Source organism: Pelodiscus sinensis, chromosome 7 (assembly GCF_049634645.1).
Source record: "Pelodiscus sinensis isolate JC-2024 chromosome 7, ASM4963464v1, whole genome shotgun sequence".
NCBI classification, from domain to species: Eukaryota; Metazoa; Chordata; order Testudines; family Trionychidae; genus Pelodiscus; species Pelodiscus sinensis.
In genome coordinates this window covers 40,993,756-41,009,360 of record NC_134717.1, presented here as the reverse complement: position 1 = coordinate 41,009,360, position 15,605 = coordinate 40,993,756, and the positions used below count along the sequence as shown (strand labels likewise).

At 38.3% G+C, this 15,605-nt stretch overlaps 1 protein-coding gene across 3 annotated transcripts in view; it reads left to right on the top strand.

Moving 5' to 3' along the window:
- Nucleotides 1-15,605, top strand: part of TLK1 (tousled like kinase 1) — a 152,424-nt gene that overhangs the window by 34,500 nt on the left and 102,319 nt on the right. Inside the window, exon 2 of one of the 3 annotated variants that reach the window (XM_075933614.1) lies at nt 6,722-7,165. The exons of the other annotated variants lie outside the window; for them this stretch is intronic. The gene's annotated coding sequence lies outside the window, so the exon portion shown is untranslated. The remainder of the gene's footprint in view (nt 1-6,721; nt 7,166-15,605) is intronic. 3 annotated transcript variants of the gene reach the window in all.

Sequence of the window (15,605 nt, the reverse complement as noted above, 5' to 3'; positions counted from 1 at the left end):
TTTAAATATCAGGTTTCCTATACCCAATATGATTCTTCTTCCCTTTTGGCCATAGCAGGGGTTTTTTGTGTGTGTGCGTGCGTATGCTGCTCCCAGGATTCGTTGGCCTCTTCTCTAGTCCAGTTACAGAAGTGAAAGAAAATAGAAGTACAAGTAATACTGATCTTTGTAATGCAACCTTATGTCTTCTGTGTTATTAGATGGGTTTCTTTCTGTGGAAATAGTATGTTACTGATGTTATGTGAGTCTGTCTTCATATTGTTTTATTTAACTGTTTCCTGCACCCAAGCTCAACATTGTTCAACAGACTCAGGAAGGACCTTGTCGTGGTTCTGTTGCTCATAGCATGATTTGCTATGCTAACGCTTCCTGTGCATGCTGCAAAAACAGGCACCTTGAAGTTTGGGTACAGGGCAGATAGATGCATAATGTTGAATCTTATACACTCTAGCACATTTTCTCTGTGTGCTTTTTATGTTTACTGATATATTTAGGGCCTCTGTTATTCTGAAGTCGTAGGGAATGTGATTTAGTAATCTGACGGTTGGGATAGGAAAATGTGCTTAGTGAAGAATTTCTTTAGAAGAACCTGACTAAAAACTGTTTTACTTTAATTAACCATTTTCTTAAAAAAAGTAGACTTTTTTTTAATATAGAAGAATAACACTTGAATGAGGCCCACTATTTCAGAATTCAATGGATTATGACTCATTCCAAAAGACACTTGATACTTTTCAGAACCACTAGCCACATTCGGATTCAGTCTGAAAGGCTTTTCTACTATATGCTGTTCATTAAAGTACATCAGGTACTGAATCAGAATTTTTATTGCAAAGGTGCTGGATTTTCTTTCTATTTTCTTTATGGTCTTGCCACCTGATTCAGTGCTTATCTTTTCATATGTTGTAGCAGAAGTGTAGAAACGTGTGCAGAATCTGAAAGAATGTTTTCTTGGCTCCTGAAATCAAAGCATGCAGAGGATTCTGATCCAATGTAACGTGCTAGAAAAAGATCAGTAGACAGTCATTTTGAACTCTGAAGGATTAGAACAAGCTTTCCCTCATTGTGTTAGATATTTATTCTGTGCATTTGGATTTTTTTATACTGATTGAACCTCTCTAGTCCAGAACTCTCTAGTGTGCAAACCTCTGTTATCCAGATGTCCACTGGAAGTGTTGGTAATGCTGCTAGGAAATATTGATCTCTCATGGTCCAGAAACTGGTTTGGAATGGGTCAGATCCTGAGGACGAACTAAAGAGGTGTTCAGCCTGTAGTTTTGTATCATGTCTTTGTTTTGCTTCCCACTTCTTAATATATAAGCAGAGATTGGAGAAAAAGATTTGCATTCCCTTGTGACTGTTGAACTAAAAGTTAGTTTTCGAGTAGACAATAGGACAAAATACTGCTCTGAAAGCTGGCAATTGAGCTTACTTTTCTTTCAGAGTGTCAGGATAATTGAAAAGTAACACAGGATGCGAGTGAAGTTATGAAAGGAAAAAATACTAAAATTACATTATTCTTGAAAATCTTTGAATGATCTAATAGCCTGACAAAAGGTGTAAAGAACATGACCAGAAAACTGACACTAAATATGTATTATAGGCAAAATCTAGGAAATAAGCTCACTCTTTCTTTCTTGTGTGTAGAAGTCATTTTATTCAATTAGCTGATCTTACTATAATGATGCAAAAGATTTGTGGTCACAAAGAGAGATATGATTCCTTTTACTCAGTATTAGGGAAAAGGGCTGTCAAATCAACACTTGATTAAATAACTTTTATTGTCAGATCATTGCTTCCTGACAACTTTTAGTTAAAGGGACTATCTTAATTTTTTTTTCCTCAGTATTGGTCTTCTGGACTTGTTCATGGACTTCTGGACTTGTTCATCCATAACAGTGCCCTTGAGACAAAACAGTTACAGGTCAGGGTGGATTTGATTTAAATCAGATTGATTTAAATAATAATTTAAATCACAATTCAGGAAGACTCAATTTAATCATGGTTTTCTACATAAAAGTGCTTTCTTGTTGGTTGTTATAACCTTGACATATATTCTTCACAACTCAGAGATAAATTTAGGTTTCATTATTAGAAGGTACATACTATAAATTTTTAAACTGATTTATTTTTAAAACATTTCAGATTAGTTTTACAGCTATATTAGAAAATGAATGATTGTTTATTTTGTTTACGCATTGAAGCAGATATGTATGAAGTCATTGGGAATTCAACAGGGTAATCATTAATATTGGAGAATTTTTTTGCCATGTTGTATCAGGAGGAGAAAATCACCATACAGACTTTTAAATTGTTTTATTTAACTGAAACATTACGTGTTCTAGATTTTTTCTTCTGCAAATACATAATATTTTAACAAAACAAGCATATTAATTTTTTAATTTAGTTAAACATTCAAGCTTTTTAAAATCAGGTTTGTTTTTGTAAAAATTGTTTTTAAAATTGTTTATATTGTTTTACAAAAAAAAATTAAATCAACTGAGAGAGCCAAGTCAACATGAGAAACTTAAAATATCGGTTTCTGCAGCTAACTCAGTCATCTTCACCTTAATTTTCCTGTTTATTCATCATCTGGAAAAGAAAAACAAGCATTTCTGCTTTTTCAGATCCCAGATGATTTCTTGGTTTGGAATGAATTAGTCTGAAAGAAGAAAATATTCTTTCTGCAAGGACAGAAGAAACTACTGATGCTAAGTGAGATTATCACTTTAGCAGTCTCTGAATCCAAGTACTGAAGTGACTTCCAGTTCATTTGTGTAACTTTCTTTAAAACATCAGCAAACTTATATTCCTTGAATGATTCACCCTTAGCTGAAAAGTTCAATATTGTTGGTATTATGAAGGGATGATTGCTGGATGCCCATGCCATAGCCAACTCCTCTTCTTCAGCAATTAAAGTTTGACCCTGGTACTGATTATTGGGAATATTTACAAGAAAATGAGCTGGAGATCGTGCTTGTCCCATTTGTTTTTTTTAATGCTTGTAATTTAACTCTGTGTCATTGCCTATTTCTCTTTCTAAGATTGCACTCAGTTCCTTCCAAATTTCATCAGCAATAAAATAGCTATTTCCCTACATTTTGTTAGAGTACAGAAATAGGCTTCAGCGTTCTCAGCATGTGATCAACATTTCTCTTAAGCCCTATGTTGAGAACTGTTGCTTTGACAGTGCCATCTATTTTTTTCATGATTTTGTTCACAAATTGTCATCAGGCCAGTTCTTGATATAGTGCTCAAAACAGTCCACTACTGAGTTCCATCGCATATCTTGTGGGAGACTAAGCTTGGTTCCCCCTACTTTTTTCAGAGCAGCTGCTGCAAAGTGGTTGTTAGAGAAGTATTTTCCAATTCAACAACATTAGCCTTTATTTCTGGAACACTGAAGTCTTTGGTTAGGAGGTGCATCAAATGAGCACTGCAACAGTGTGTTATTAGCTTGGGATTTTCTTCTAAGTTTCTTCTCAATTTGCATACATTTGTGGCATCATCTGTGACCAAGCTGCATACTAGACATTTGAATTTGTTTTCCCAGTTTGTTACAGCTTTTACTGCTACTTGTATTCTGCGGTGTGTGCATTTCTTAATGTAGCAATGGTTTCTGTAAAGAAAACATTCCATCTGTTGTCACACAAGCACATACAAGACTATTGTGGACATTGCTCCACCCATCAAGATTCAGGTTAACAATTTCATGCTCTAGACTTTTTGCACACTGCTCAATTTCTCTTCTATACTCTTTATCCAACAATTTGCCTGTGACATCTGAACTGTTGGATGAACTATATCCTGGTTTTAATGACTGAACCACTAATGAAGTGTGGGTTCTCAATCATATGGAAAGGAGAGTTTGTTGCATAAACAAACCAGGCCATTTTTTTAAATCAATTACCTCTTTTTGTAATCTGCTGGTTCTTGTCATAATCTTATATGTGGTTGTTTCTGGACGAAGGAGGTTTTCCCCCCTTTTTGCTACAGGTGATATAGTGTGGCTATGTGACATAAATGATGTGACTGAAACTCTTATCATTGGCAGATAACTTTGAAACTATAGAAAATGATGGTGATCTTGAAGGTGGATTGTCTTCAGAATCCTGTATGTTAAGAATGGATTCTCCTAAACAAAATAAGTCAATGAAGTTATTTAATTATTACCGTACTGCTCATATTACTTAATATTACTTTCAAGGTGAAAATGTGAAAGGAAGATCTGCCTATTTCAGCTATTTATTTTTATCACAACTGTATCAAAAATTATAGTACCATAGAGTAATTACTATATTTTTGGTCAAACATGAGAATTCAAGAATAGTCCAGAAGGAAGACAGGCAGTCCTTAAGAAAAGTATGAAATATAAAAAAGTTTACAAACATGTTCAGACATGTTCCTTTCATCATCTTCAACACAGCTTCCTCCTAAGAAGGAACATGTTTAATGATGTTGTTTCATTTGGGCAACCAGGTCTTGCATTTCTTTGCTGCACTGTTTGCATTTTGCACATGTGCATGTGTTACCCACAGGTAGAGGAACTTAATTAAAATATTTCCAAATTGGGTCTCTCTCCTGGCCTGCTGTCATTATAGGTTTTTCCTTTTTGTGAGGGAATGGTATGGTAGATCTCAAATCAATGAAGGCTACACTCAGAAATACCTCAAGACTTCGGGAATTTGCTGCTCCAACAGTTTCACTTTTGTTTCTATTGACTGTCCCTTCCTTCTCTCATATATCTCCAAACTTCATCTCCTTGTCCAGATCTATTCCACCTCCAACAATCTTCTATTCATGGTTCATGTGAAGAGTCTGGACTAGAAGAGTTTCCAGCATCAAGGAATTGGTTTGAATTGTAGCGTACTCTGCCTTTTTCTAATGCTAGAAGTTTTCTCCAGTTTCTGTTGCCTCCTCCAGCTTAAGCAAACTGCTGAAAATGAGAACTGTCAATTTCTAAATGGCTAGTATTATTAATAAACTAAAAAAATGACTTGGGCCAGCTTTGAAATGTAGCTTCTAAAAGTTTAAAATGCATCCAAAGAATCTTACTCCATGCTTTCATTGCAAGGAAAACGAATATAGAACTACATTGCCTGACTTCTAGAAGTGTTAGTGCTCAGATCTCCAGTAGGCTTCCTCAGCAGTTACATGGGCTCGGTAGTTCTGAAAATCAAGCAATAAGTTTCTCTTTGCATAGATACATATTATACTAGTTTTAAATTACTGACTGGATGCAGGCTGGTTAAATTGTACACCAGTTCAATTCTGTTTGTTGAGGACAGATATGGATTTAATAATCGCAGTTCAGACATGTTCTTCCATGTTGTGACATCGAATGTCCCCATACGCTAGTGCATTCTATGGAGTATGTGCCGCTTTTGTGTTTTTTTCTCCCAATATGGTATATTATTTCTGACAAAAAACAAATGTAGCTTATTTTAACCCTTCTCCAGAAGCTTCATATAGATTGCACTACTGATCATGTATTTCCATCTATACTAAACATCTGTTTAACCCCCCAAAAAAGTAATAATTAGAGTCTTCTTCATAGTTGAAATTATTTCCTAGAACAACATATTTTGAAAGCTATATACATTTAGAAAGTAAAGATCATTCAAGAAAGAAGTGCAGACTTTTGGAGAATGTCATTTAAAATTACAATAAGAGGTTTCCCTCTTACGGAAACTACAAACTAGACCATACATAACTAATATTGATGTCTTCAATTTGGAATGGTAAACTACATTGAAATTCAAGTTAGAAACACAGTTCTATCTTATCCAGCCTTTCATTTGAGACAAGAACACATTTTTTCAACAAGCATAATTCCTGTCAATGTATCTACTTTGCATCTATGAACTTCTAGAGGAAAACCAGACAACATACTTTGCCAAAGAGAGGTTGTGCCTTCATATTTTCATATCATATTCTACACAAATATATACGGAAGGAATACTATAAAATTAATAGGGCTGCCATTTAATTGCACTTAATTTGTGTGATTAACTCGTAAGAGATAATCACGGTTTAAAAATTATTTGTGATTAATCACCCTGTTAAAAAAAGAATACGAGTTGAAATGTATTAAATATTTTGTATGTATTTCTGCATTTTCAAATGTATTGATTTCAGTTACAACACAAAATACAAAATGTACAGTGTTCACTTTATATTATTTTTATTGCAAATATTTGCACTGTAAAAATGATATACAAAAGAAATATTTTTCACATCACCTCATAAGTTGCATAGCTTACATATGTAGATTTTGTTTGTTTGTTCTAGAACTGCACTCAAAAACAAAACAATGTAAAACTTTAGTGGTTACAAGTCTACTCATTCCTACTTGTTCAGCCAGCCACCAAGAGAAAAAAATTCTTTACTTTTACGGGGGATAATGCTGCCCGCTTCGTATTTACAATGTGACCTGAAAGTGAGAACAGGTGTTCACATGACACTGTTGATGGCAGTCTTGCAAGAGATTTGTGCCAGATGCATTAAAGATTCATATGTTCCTTCATGCTTTGGACATGATTCCAGAGAACATGTGTCCATGCTGGTGTCCCTTGTTAAAAAATATATTAATTAAATTTGTGACTAAACTGCCTGGGAGAGTATTGTATGTCTTCTGCTCTATTTTTTACCCTCGTTCAGCCATATATTTCAAGTTATAACAGTTTTGAATGATGATCCAGCATATGTTCTTCATTTTCAGAACACTTCACTGCATATTTGACAAAATGCAAAGAAGGCACCATTGTCAGATTTCTAAAGACAGCTGCAACACTCGACCCAAAATTTAAGTGTTTTCCAAAATCTGAGAGACACAAAGTGTGGAGCTTATTTTCAGAAGTCATAAAAGAGCAGCACTCTGATGCAGAAAGCACAGAATTCAAACCACCAAACAAGAAAATCAGCCTTGTGCTGTGACATCTAATACAGATGATGAAAATAAACATGCTCCAGTCCACTCTGCTTTGGATTATTATTGAGCAGAACCCACCATCAGCATGGACACATGTCCTTTGGAATGGTGATTGAAACAAGAATGAACATATGAATCTTTAATGCATCTAGCACAAAAATATCTTGCAAGACTGGCGGCAACCTTGTCATGTGAATGCCTCGTCTCACTTTCAGATGACATTGTAAACAAGAAGTGGGTAACATTTATCTCCTGTAAATTGTAATGAAACTTGTTTGTCTGAGTGATTGCCTGAGCAGAAGAAGTAGGACTGTGTGGACTTGTGAGCTCTAAAGTTTTTTTACATTTCTTCATTTTTGAATGCAGTTTTTTTTGTACATAATTCTACATTTGTAAATTCAACTTTCATACTAAAGAGATTGCACTACAGTACTTGTATCAAATGAATTGAAAAATACTATTTTTTATTTTTATAATTTTTATTTTCATTCCTGTAGATAGGCTGTTAATGCTGTTTTGAACTGGAAAACTCATTTTAGCAGTCTTTGCTTTTGAGATTTTACATGGTCTAACTGGTTGAGCATTCACCAGCACAGTGCCTCATGCTAGTCTGTCTAAGAATTAGCTCTTCCAGCCATAGAGCGCCCCTGTTGGCTGATGTATTAGTTATCTTCTTCTGCCCTTTGTCAGTCCCCATGTCCCTCTCAGTCTATGGTATGCTTTTCCTCATGGTACTGCCCCACAGCAATGCCCTCACACTCTGAATTCCTCCCCTCCCAGGGAACCCCAATCCCCTATATACTCAGCTTGCTTCTGTGATCAATGCCAGTCGTCATCTAGCCCCTGACCCGGGCAAACTGCTGTCCGAAATGGGCACTCCTCATTGTCGAGGGAGAACGAAACTGCTGCCTTCTCCTGCCCTGGCTGCCTCCTTACAGCCTTAGTATCCCTCAGGCCTCTGTATCAGACCTGCAGCCTGGGAGTGAGGTGAGGTCAGGCCAGAGCTCCCCAACTCTGCCTTGCTTTCGTCAGCACTGCTGTGTCTCAGGTATCCTCTCTTGCTCCAGCTATGGATGCCTGATAAGCTAGTGTTTCCCAAATAGTGCTCCATGGAACCCTAAGGTTCTGTGAGAACCTTATCATCCCCCACTTTCTAGAGCTTGTCCTGGGGGCAGGCGTGTCGAGTGGTTGCCTGGAGCCGCCATCTTCAAGGAGCTGCTGGCAGCTGCGGTCTTAGGGGCAGGCTAGTGTGTGGTTTTGTTTTTTTTGCTTGACAGTTTTTCCACCTTTTTTCCTTTACAGTTTGTTTATTTATGTCGACTAGTTCCCCTGGTGTTTTTTTCTGAAAAGGGTTCTGTGGCCAAATAAAATTGGGAAACAGATAGAGTGTGTGTCTGAGCTTAGCAGTCCATATTTATACTGCCCCAGTTGGGCTCTGATTGGCTGCTACCTGCCTCAGCTGCTTGCTCCACAGTTCCAGCCCTCTACCATGGCTGAGTTTAGCCTTTATTTTACTTGAAGCAGGTTGACTGCCTCCCTACACGTGGTCACTTACACAACTTTTTACCTAATCAACAATCTTCCCTGAGGTCTGAAAGAGTACTTGTGTTGCCTCGTGTATAATTGGAACTGAGTCTGAATTATAAGTGCAGAACACAAGAATATTGTTTGGGGGGGAGGGAGAGGACGACTGAAGGGTATATTTTAATTATAAGCTGAGGACACTGTTGTGTTTTTTTTCCTCTCCTTGTTAGCATCAATTCAACTTTATGGCTTCTCATCCGCTAAGTACAAATTCAGTATTGAGTAATAATAACTAGTATTCAGTATTGTATGTCTGAAACGGTCATTTTTACATCCTCGTCTGAAACAGGCCAATATTATGATTGGTTGGGACAGTCCCATATGCCAGTCATACCACTGCGCCCACCTGCCTTCCCTCTGGAGTGCCTCCCTACACTGTTCTGCTGAGCCAGAAACTCTGGTCTCCCCCAGCAAAAGCACATAGTGGGATAACAGCACACCCAGTAATACAGTTGTTAACAGCTCTGGGAGGGTTCAGCTACAGGGATTTGACTGCATCCAGTAGCTCAAAAGGGACCAAAACTACAAGTAAATCCATCTTACTCTGCATAGAAGTTTTACATAGAAAAAACTCAGAGTTCACTCTCTTATCAATGAAAGAGAAATATGCATAGCTGTTGCTCCCCTCCCCCCCCCATAACAGTTATTTACACTGGGTTTGATATTAAATAAAAGTATTAAGTATAACAAGTAGGATTTAAGTGATTTCAAGTGAAAACAAATCAAAGCAAATTACTAATATAAAATAAACAAACCATGCCAGGTAAGCCTAATACATTAAGAAAGATTGTTAGAGATTTTTCTCACCCAGCCTAGTCCTTATTTCAGGTATAATGCTTCAAGTCAGAGCTGATCTTTTCTCTGGCTTGGGTCTAATATCTTGTGTATCCTCCTAGGTTGAGGGAGTAGTTTCAAAAGCCATCTTTTGGATCATCACTGTTTCTCTCTCTCTCCCCCCCCCCCCCCGCCCCATCCATTAAATAAAAAATATCAAATTGAAGATTGATTCCAGTACCAGGTGGCATGATCAGATGTCTTTGTTGGACCAATCACAGTTTGGGCTTATAGGAAAAACAAAACCATTTCAAGATCATTATCTTGAGCACTGGGCCATTAAGTTCCTGTAAGTACCACTAATGGCCTTCACTAGAAAACCTAGAAAAACAGCTTTATATTTATACTTCTAATGTCACATATGAGAATGATACATGCACACAAATTAAATATACAGAGTCTGGGGATCACAGGCTCTTGAGTGATAGGTTACTTTCCATGTTTTGCATAAAGCATATTCAAGTTATGCATATTCATATTCAAACATATATTTCCATGAGTATGGGGGCATAACATCACAAATATTAGCACTAGTAAATAATTTAGTTCAATCAGCTTCAAAAGTTCTTTGGATCTGGAAAGTACCAGTTCCTGTTGCTGTTAGTTTAATACTTGGAGGACACTCTTATCAGTTTCAGATTTGTGGATGCTGAATTTGATGAAACTGTGAATAGGTCTTCTGATTGTACAGAAAATGTATGAAATTAGAAGATGTTTCTCCCCATTATCTTCTTTTTGGAAGCAATAATCTACCATTTCATCAGCATAGTTATTCTAGCAGAGACTGAAACATATCAAAATATTTGAGAATTTATCAAATCAAACTGATCTTTCTGTCACAAGCGAACCATTTTCCAGTCTGTGCTAATTTGCCCACCACCAGTTTTAGTCCATCTAATTGTAGCTGTATGTGTAAGATTGCAGAACCAAGAACTGATGTCCCTCTATTATAGAGTACACAGTCAAAATAGTACACATGCTAGTGGAGATGACTTTCTCCTGGCTGTTTCTTAATGTTGTATTCTGTTACCTCTGGAATTAAAGGATGAAGATTCCAGACAAGCAAGCCCAATAAGATAAAAGTTTACAGAGTTTCTGGAGCTCAGAGATTTAATTGGTTAATAACATGAAACACTAATCCTTCTCTTGTAAACTGCCTTTCCACAATTCCATATTTTGGGCATGCACAAGAAGATAAAATATGAAAAGTATTTTTCTCTCTTTAAATTTGGAGTGTAATGTTCATACACAATCTTAGGAATATTTGTTTTACATTTAAAAATAATTTCTTCCACTCCAGGTGCTTTGGAGTGAGTTTTTTGTTTTTGTTTTTCACACTACCGTAAAATATATCCTTTTAGGAAGCATGACTATTGAGAGGGAAAGGACAAAGGTGTCCTAAGGGGGAAGAAGGTTGCAATGGAGAAATGGCTCTTGACCTCATCTAAATTTACCCTGCCTGTATTTGCAGTTGTTATGCTTTGATTTTTCAGGAAGTAGGCAGCTGAGAACTGTCATTGTCCTGAGGCCGATCATCATACAGTCTAAAGGTGACATCATGTAAAGGAGCTAGACATAGAAGAAAGTAAGGGTGGATTGGATGTGAATGGGACTTTGTGACTGAAGAGTGATCACAGGTGTGGAAGGGTTCTCTTTTGAGACCAGAACTGAAGTAAGAAATTGGATTGGCAAGTGAGAATTGGCTGTAGGCACAGAGTGGGGAACAGATTTTTTCAGGATGCCTATTCTTCACCTTAGACAAGAATTTTATCCAAGTTAAAATAAAGGTACAATAAGAAAATAAGTAATGAGGTGATGGTTCTCTGTATTTATTTTGAGTTGCTTCTTAACTTTCTTAACTTACACATTTTCTTAACTTTCCATGTTACCACTAATAAAGATTTGAGAATTAGATCTCATGGATTATTCATAAGGCTGTTCAGTATCCATCTCTCTCTTCCATAGCTGTATTTTCTTTTCATTGCTATCAGCTAAGAAGTTTATCTGTCAGTTAGCAGGTGTGAGTTGAAAGGCATAGTACAAATTATGCAGAACTGCTGTTCTTATACTCACTTTCCTCACCATAACCACTTAAAGCAAAAGTAAAGAAGAGTTCAGTGAATGAAGCACATTTGAATTTTACTATATATTTAAAATAACTTTTCATTCATAATAGTAAATTCTAATGTTTCCCACATCATTCCTAACTATTGGGGTCTGCATCCCATAGAAACAGATACTGAAGTTAATGTTACAAAGTAACTGTATTCACTTGAACCGTGGGTCATTTTTTCCCGAGGAGAATATAGTCCTGATAAAAGTAAAACCAAGGTGTAACGGTTTTCACCTACAAAACAGTGCCTCCATTCCATGCTTTTGCATACCAAGAGAGTTATTGGCAGAAGTAGGGACATCATTGGTTCCCTGACAGTAATTATGTATATTTTGGTGGAAAAACTTGTGGCCCAACCCTGACACTGATAAGATGTGTGCTGTAGATTTTGATGGTGGATGCAAATATATATATTTTAGACTTCATGTTTGTCTCTTTCACTGTTAATTTAAGTCAAGTAGGATCACTTGACTCCTGAGTCCCCAGTACTGGATTATTATGGCCTGGGGATTGTGATTCACTTCCCAGTGCGCTGATAAAGGGAGGGGATGCATTCTATAACGCTATTTTGGTTTTGTACTTTTCCTTCTCACCACTTCTGCTTTGCTTCATCCCATTCTGCTGCCACCACCATTTTATTTTTTTGCAACATCACTAATCCTTTCTCATATAAGCATACTTTTTTTTAAGAAAAGTAAGTTTTGCAAGAGTCTTTTTGATAGTCCAGGCCAACATTGTTTTTCTCTCCTCTTCACTGTCCCACCTCACAACCCCAACTGTTGTACTTGGAATGGTCCTGCTTCTCAAAACCTGTGTGTGCCTATTGTCCAGTTGTGCCAGTCTGCTATTCTCCTATTAATCTCAAAGTTCTAAGCTATTATAAGGTAGAATGAAGCAGACATAATTGGGTTTTTTTTATTTAAGTAATGTAATGGGAAGAATGCTATTTAGAACAGAACTTACCTGCCTGGACTGCCTTACCTTAGCACGGTGATCCCCAATGTGGTGCCCACGGGCGCCATGACACCCACCGGGGCATTTATGTGTGCCCGCCGAATTATATGGGCTGGCTCCATCCCCCGGCGCACAGCGCATGTGCAGTGCTGGCCCCGGGCATGCGGCGCATGGGCGGCCCTGGGCATGAGGCGCATGGGCAGCCCCGCACCCGGGTGCCGGGCAGCCCCGCACCTGGGTGCCTGACAGCCCTAAAATGTTGGGGACCACTGCCTTAGCACCAAATGGTTAATTTCTTTGAATACAGAAAAGCTGATTTGTCTTCCTCACTTCATTGGGAGGGGGCAGACTTAAGAGAGTTTTTTTTGGCTGTACCACAAAGAGAAGAGAAACTTTCAAAAGTCTGTGGACTCTTCTAGGTCATCCTTCACAAGTGTACAAAGAGTGTCAGACAGTGATTCTTTTTTAGTCTAATTCTTGAGACTGAAGAGTATCTACTTTATCAAGGATGGAGGAGTGTTGGTTGAAGAGGCCATCATCATGATTGATGGGCCACCAAGAAAAATGTTTCTTCTTTTAGGTGATCGTGTTTAAATATTCTCATCTGTTAGGTTATTTTAGTGCTTTTCTTGTGGATTTCAGGATTTGATTTATCTATTTGTGTCTATGTATTTTAGGACAGAAAGATTTGTCTAATGAATATGAAATTCTGTTTTGAAATCAATTTGTTAGTCCAAGAGAATGGAATGTATGCATTTTATGATTTTACAAATTGAAATCCTTAGAAACAGTCACTGAAGAGCTTACATTTGAAATAGAAAAACCAAGGTTGAAGGCCCAATTGTTAATTCCTTGTGAAACAGCTGTATCTAAAGGTGAGTTTCTCTCCCTGTGATGATTGTTTAAAAGAAAAAAAAATGCATTCATCTAGCACAGATATGGGCAATAAATGTGGGGCCATTCCAAGAATTTGATAAGTGTTCAAGGGCTGCACTCTTCCATAATATTAATGTAGGAGATACAGGGTCTGGAATGGAGGCTGGGTGGAGAAGTAAGATTGGGGGTTTGGGCTCTGGGAGGGAATTTGGATGAAGGAGGGGGTTATAACCTGTGGCAGTGTGTGATGTAGTGGGCAGGCATTCACTGGTTGCTGTGTTGGGGCTGTGGGTGACCCCTACTGGCCTGTGTCTGTAAACACTGTCCAGCACGGGGGGGGGGGGGGGGGAGGGGGGGCTGCCTGAGTTCACGTAGACAAGACCCAACTGTTGAGGGGAGGGACTGAACAAAGGAAGTGAGTGTTCGGGGAAGGGTCAGTTTCGGCTGGGGGGAAACCATGAAGGGGACAGACTAAGCAGGGGGCTTGGAGTTTGGGGACCTAGCCACCCCATCCCAAAGGGTCTGAGACATCCTGGTCCTGACTCCTATAGCCACATCACGTCTATGCTGTGTTGTACCCTGGACAAGCAATAAATCTTCTCTATTCTACTGGCTGGTGGAGTCTGTTCTGGCTGCTACGGGGGTGCAGGATCAGGGGGAACCCCGATGTGCTGTCACAGGGGTGCAGGGTTGTGACCAGGGGCTGGGGATTAGGGTACAAGGTCTGGAAGGGGTTTATGACCTGGAGGAGGGGTATTGGAGAGGGTGCAGGGTCTTGGAGGGGATATGGGTCAAGGAGCAGGGGTGCAGAGAGTTTGGATTACATGGGATAGAGTGCAGGAGGGAGGCAAAGGATTAGGAAGAGGAAGGTACTGGGATACCAGAGGCAGGCTCTGGCTGGGAGGCACTTACCTGAGCGGCTCCCAGCCAGCGCCCAGCAGGTTCCTCAGCCAGAGTCCATGCCTTCCAGGCCCCTGAAGTGGCTGCAGGAGCCATGTGTGGCTCTGTAATCAGCCAATGAATCCCCCGTAGGCTCGCACCGTTCAGAGAGCTGCTCTGAACACCATGTGGGGGCGGGGCAGGCAAGGAGCCTGACAGAGTCTCTTGTGTGCTAGGTCCAGTGGCTTGTCAGGCCATATTTTGCCTGTCCCTGGCCTAATAGATGGATTAATAGCTTTAAAGCAATTTTTTTTTGCCACTTCGCCACTGTACTAAATTGTGTCTCTTACCCCCAAACAAACTTAAGATAATCGGAGAGCAGTTGCAATTCTTGTAGCTAGATATGTCTTCAGATAATAATTTACAAACATATACATTGGAGATTGGAGATCTCCAGAGACCTCAAAAGGCTTATTGCAGCTTTGAGGAAACAAGTAGGCAATTTATTTGTGCATGGAACAATCCCAACTCTTCTTGGAAAACTAAGTGAAACCTGGAAGTGAATTCCATCTTTTAAAATGAAAAGTATTTCAGTAAAACTATCAAGGATTGGCACTGGTAGCCAGCAGCAGTTCTCTATACTGTTATCAGGAAGGTTTGGATATGATTTTTTTTGGCTTGACCTAATTCTCCCTAGTGAAAACAGAGTATTCTGGCTGAATTGATTGTGTGTTCTGTTCTGAGTCCTCTTCAAAGGAGCAACTGATATAAGTATGAAGAGAGTCCTGTTCAGTCCCTGGTGTGCATGGGATCTTAATTATTTGTGTGTGTGTTAGAGGGGAAAGGAGGATTGGGTGTGATTTTAAAAAATATATTTATTTTTTGCTGGGTAGAAGACTCATCCTCTGCCAATTAGTATTTCTAATTGCCAATATAAGCCAATTAAATGTGTGTGAACAGATATTTTAGGACCCCGTAAGCATTATTACCATATACCTTACATAAAAAGCCTCAATTTCACCATTATAATAAAATTAGGACATTATAATGTCTCATATTCATTGCTCATCAGTGCAATGTTAGGGTTATCATGGTGGTATTAATTATTTTGAACTTTGGTAATGATTCTCAAATAATCCAAAAAAATCAAAACATTGATGGTCCTTGCTCCACATGCTAGAAAATAGGTCTCTTCTAAAATTATTTTAAAATGGTGTGCCCTTACATTTATATAATACACACTCCCTGCATTTTTATAGTAATCAAGCGAAAGTGTACTCATGTACCTAACAAACTTGCACTGCTTCTATTATTTGTTAATTTATATTCTCTGCTTTTCATAACCGTGCTTTATGGTATGTTTCATAGGAATAAATTCTCACTGTGGAGGTTATGTTATTAGATTTCATGTAAAGTTATATATGTACATCTGAA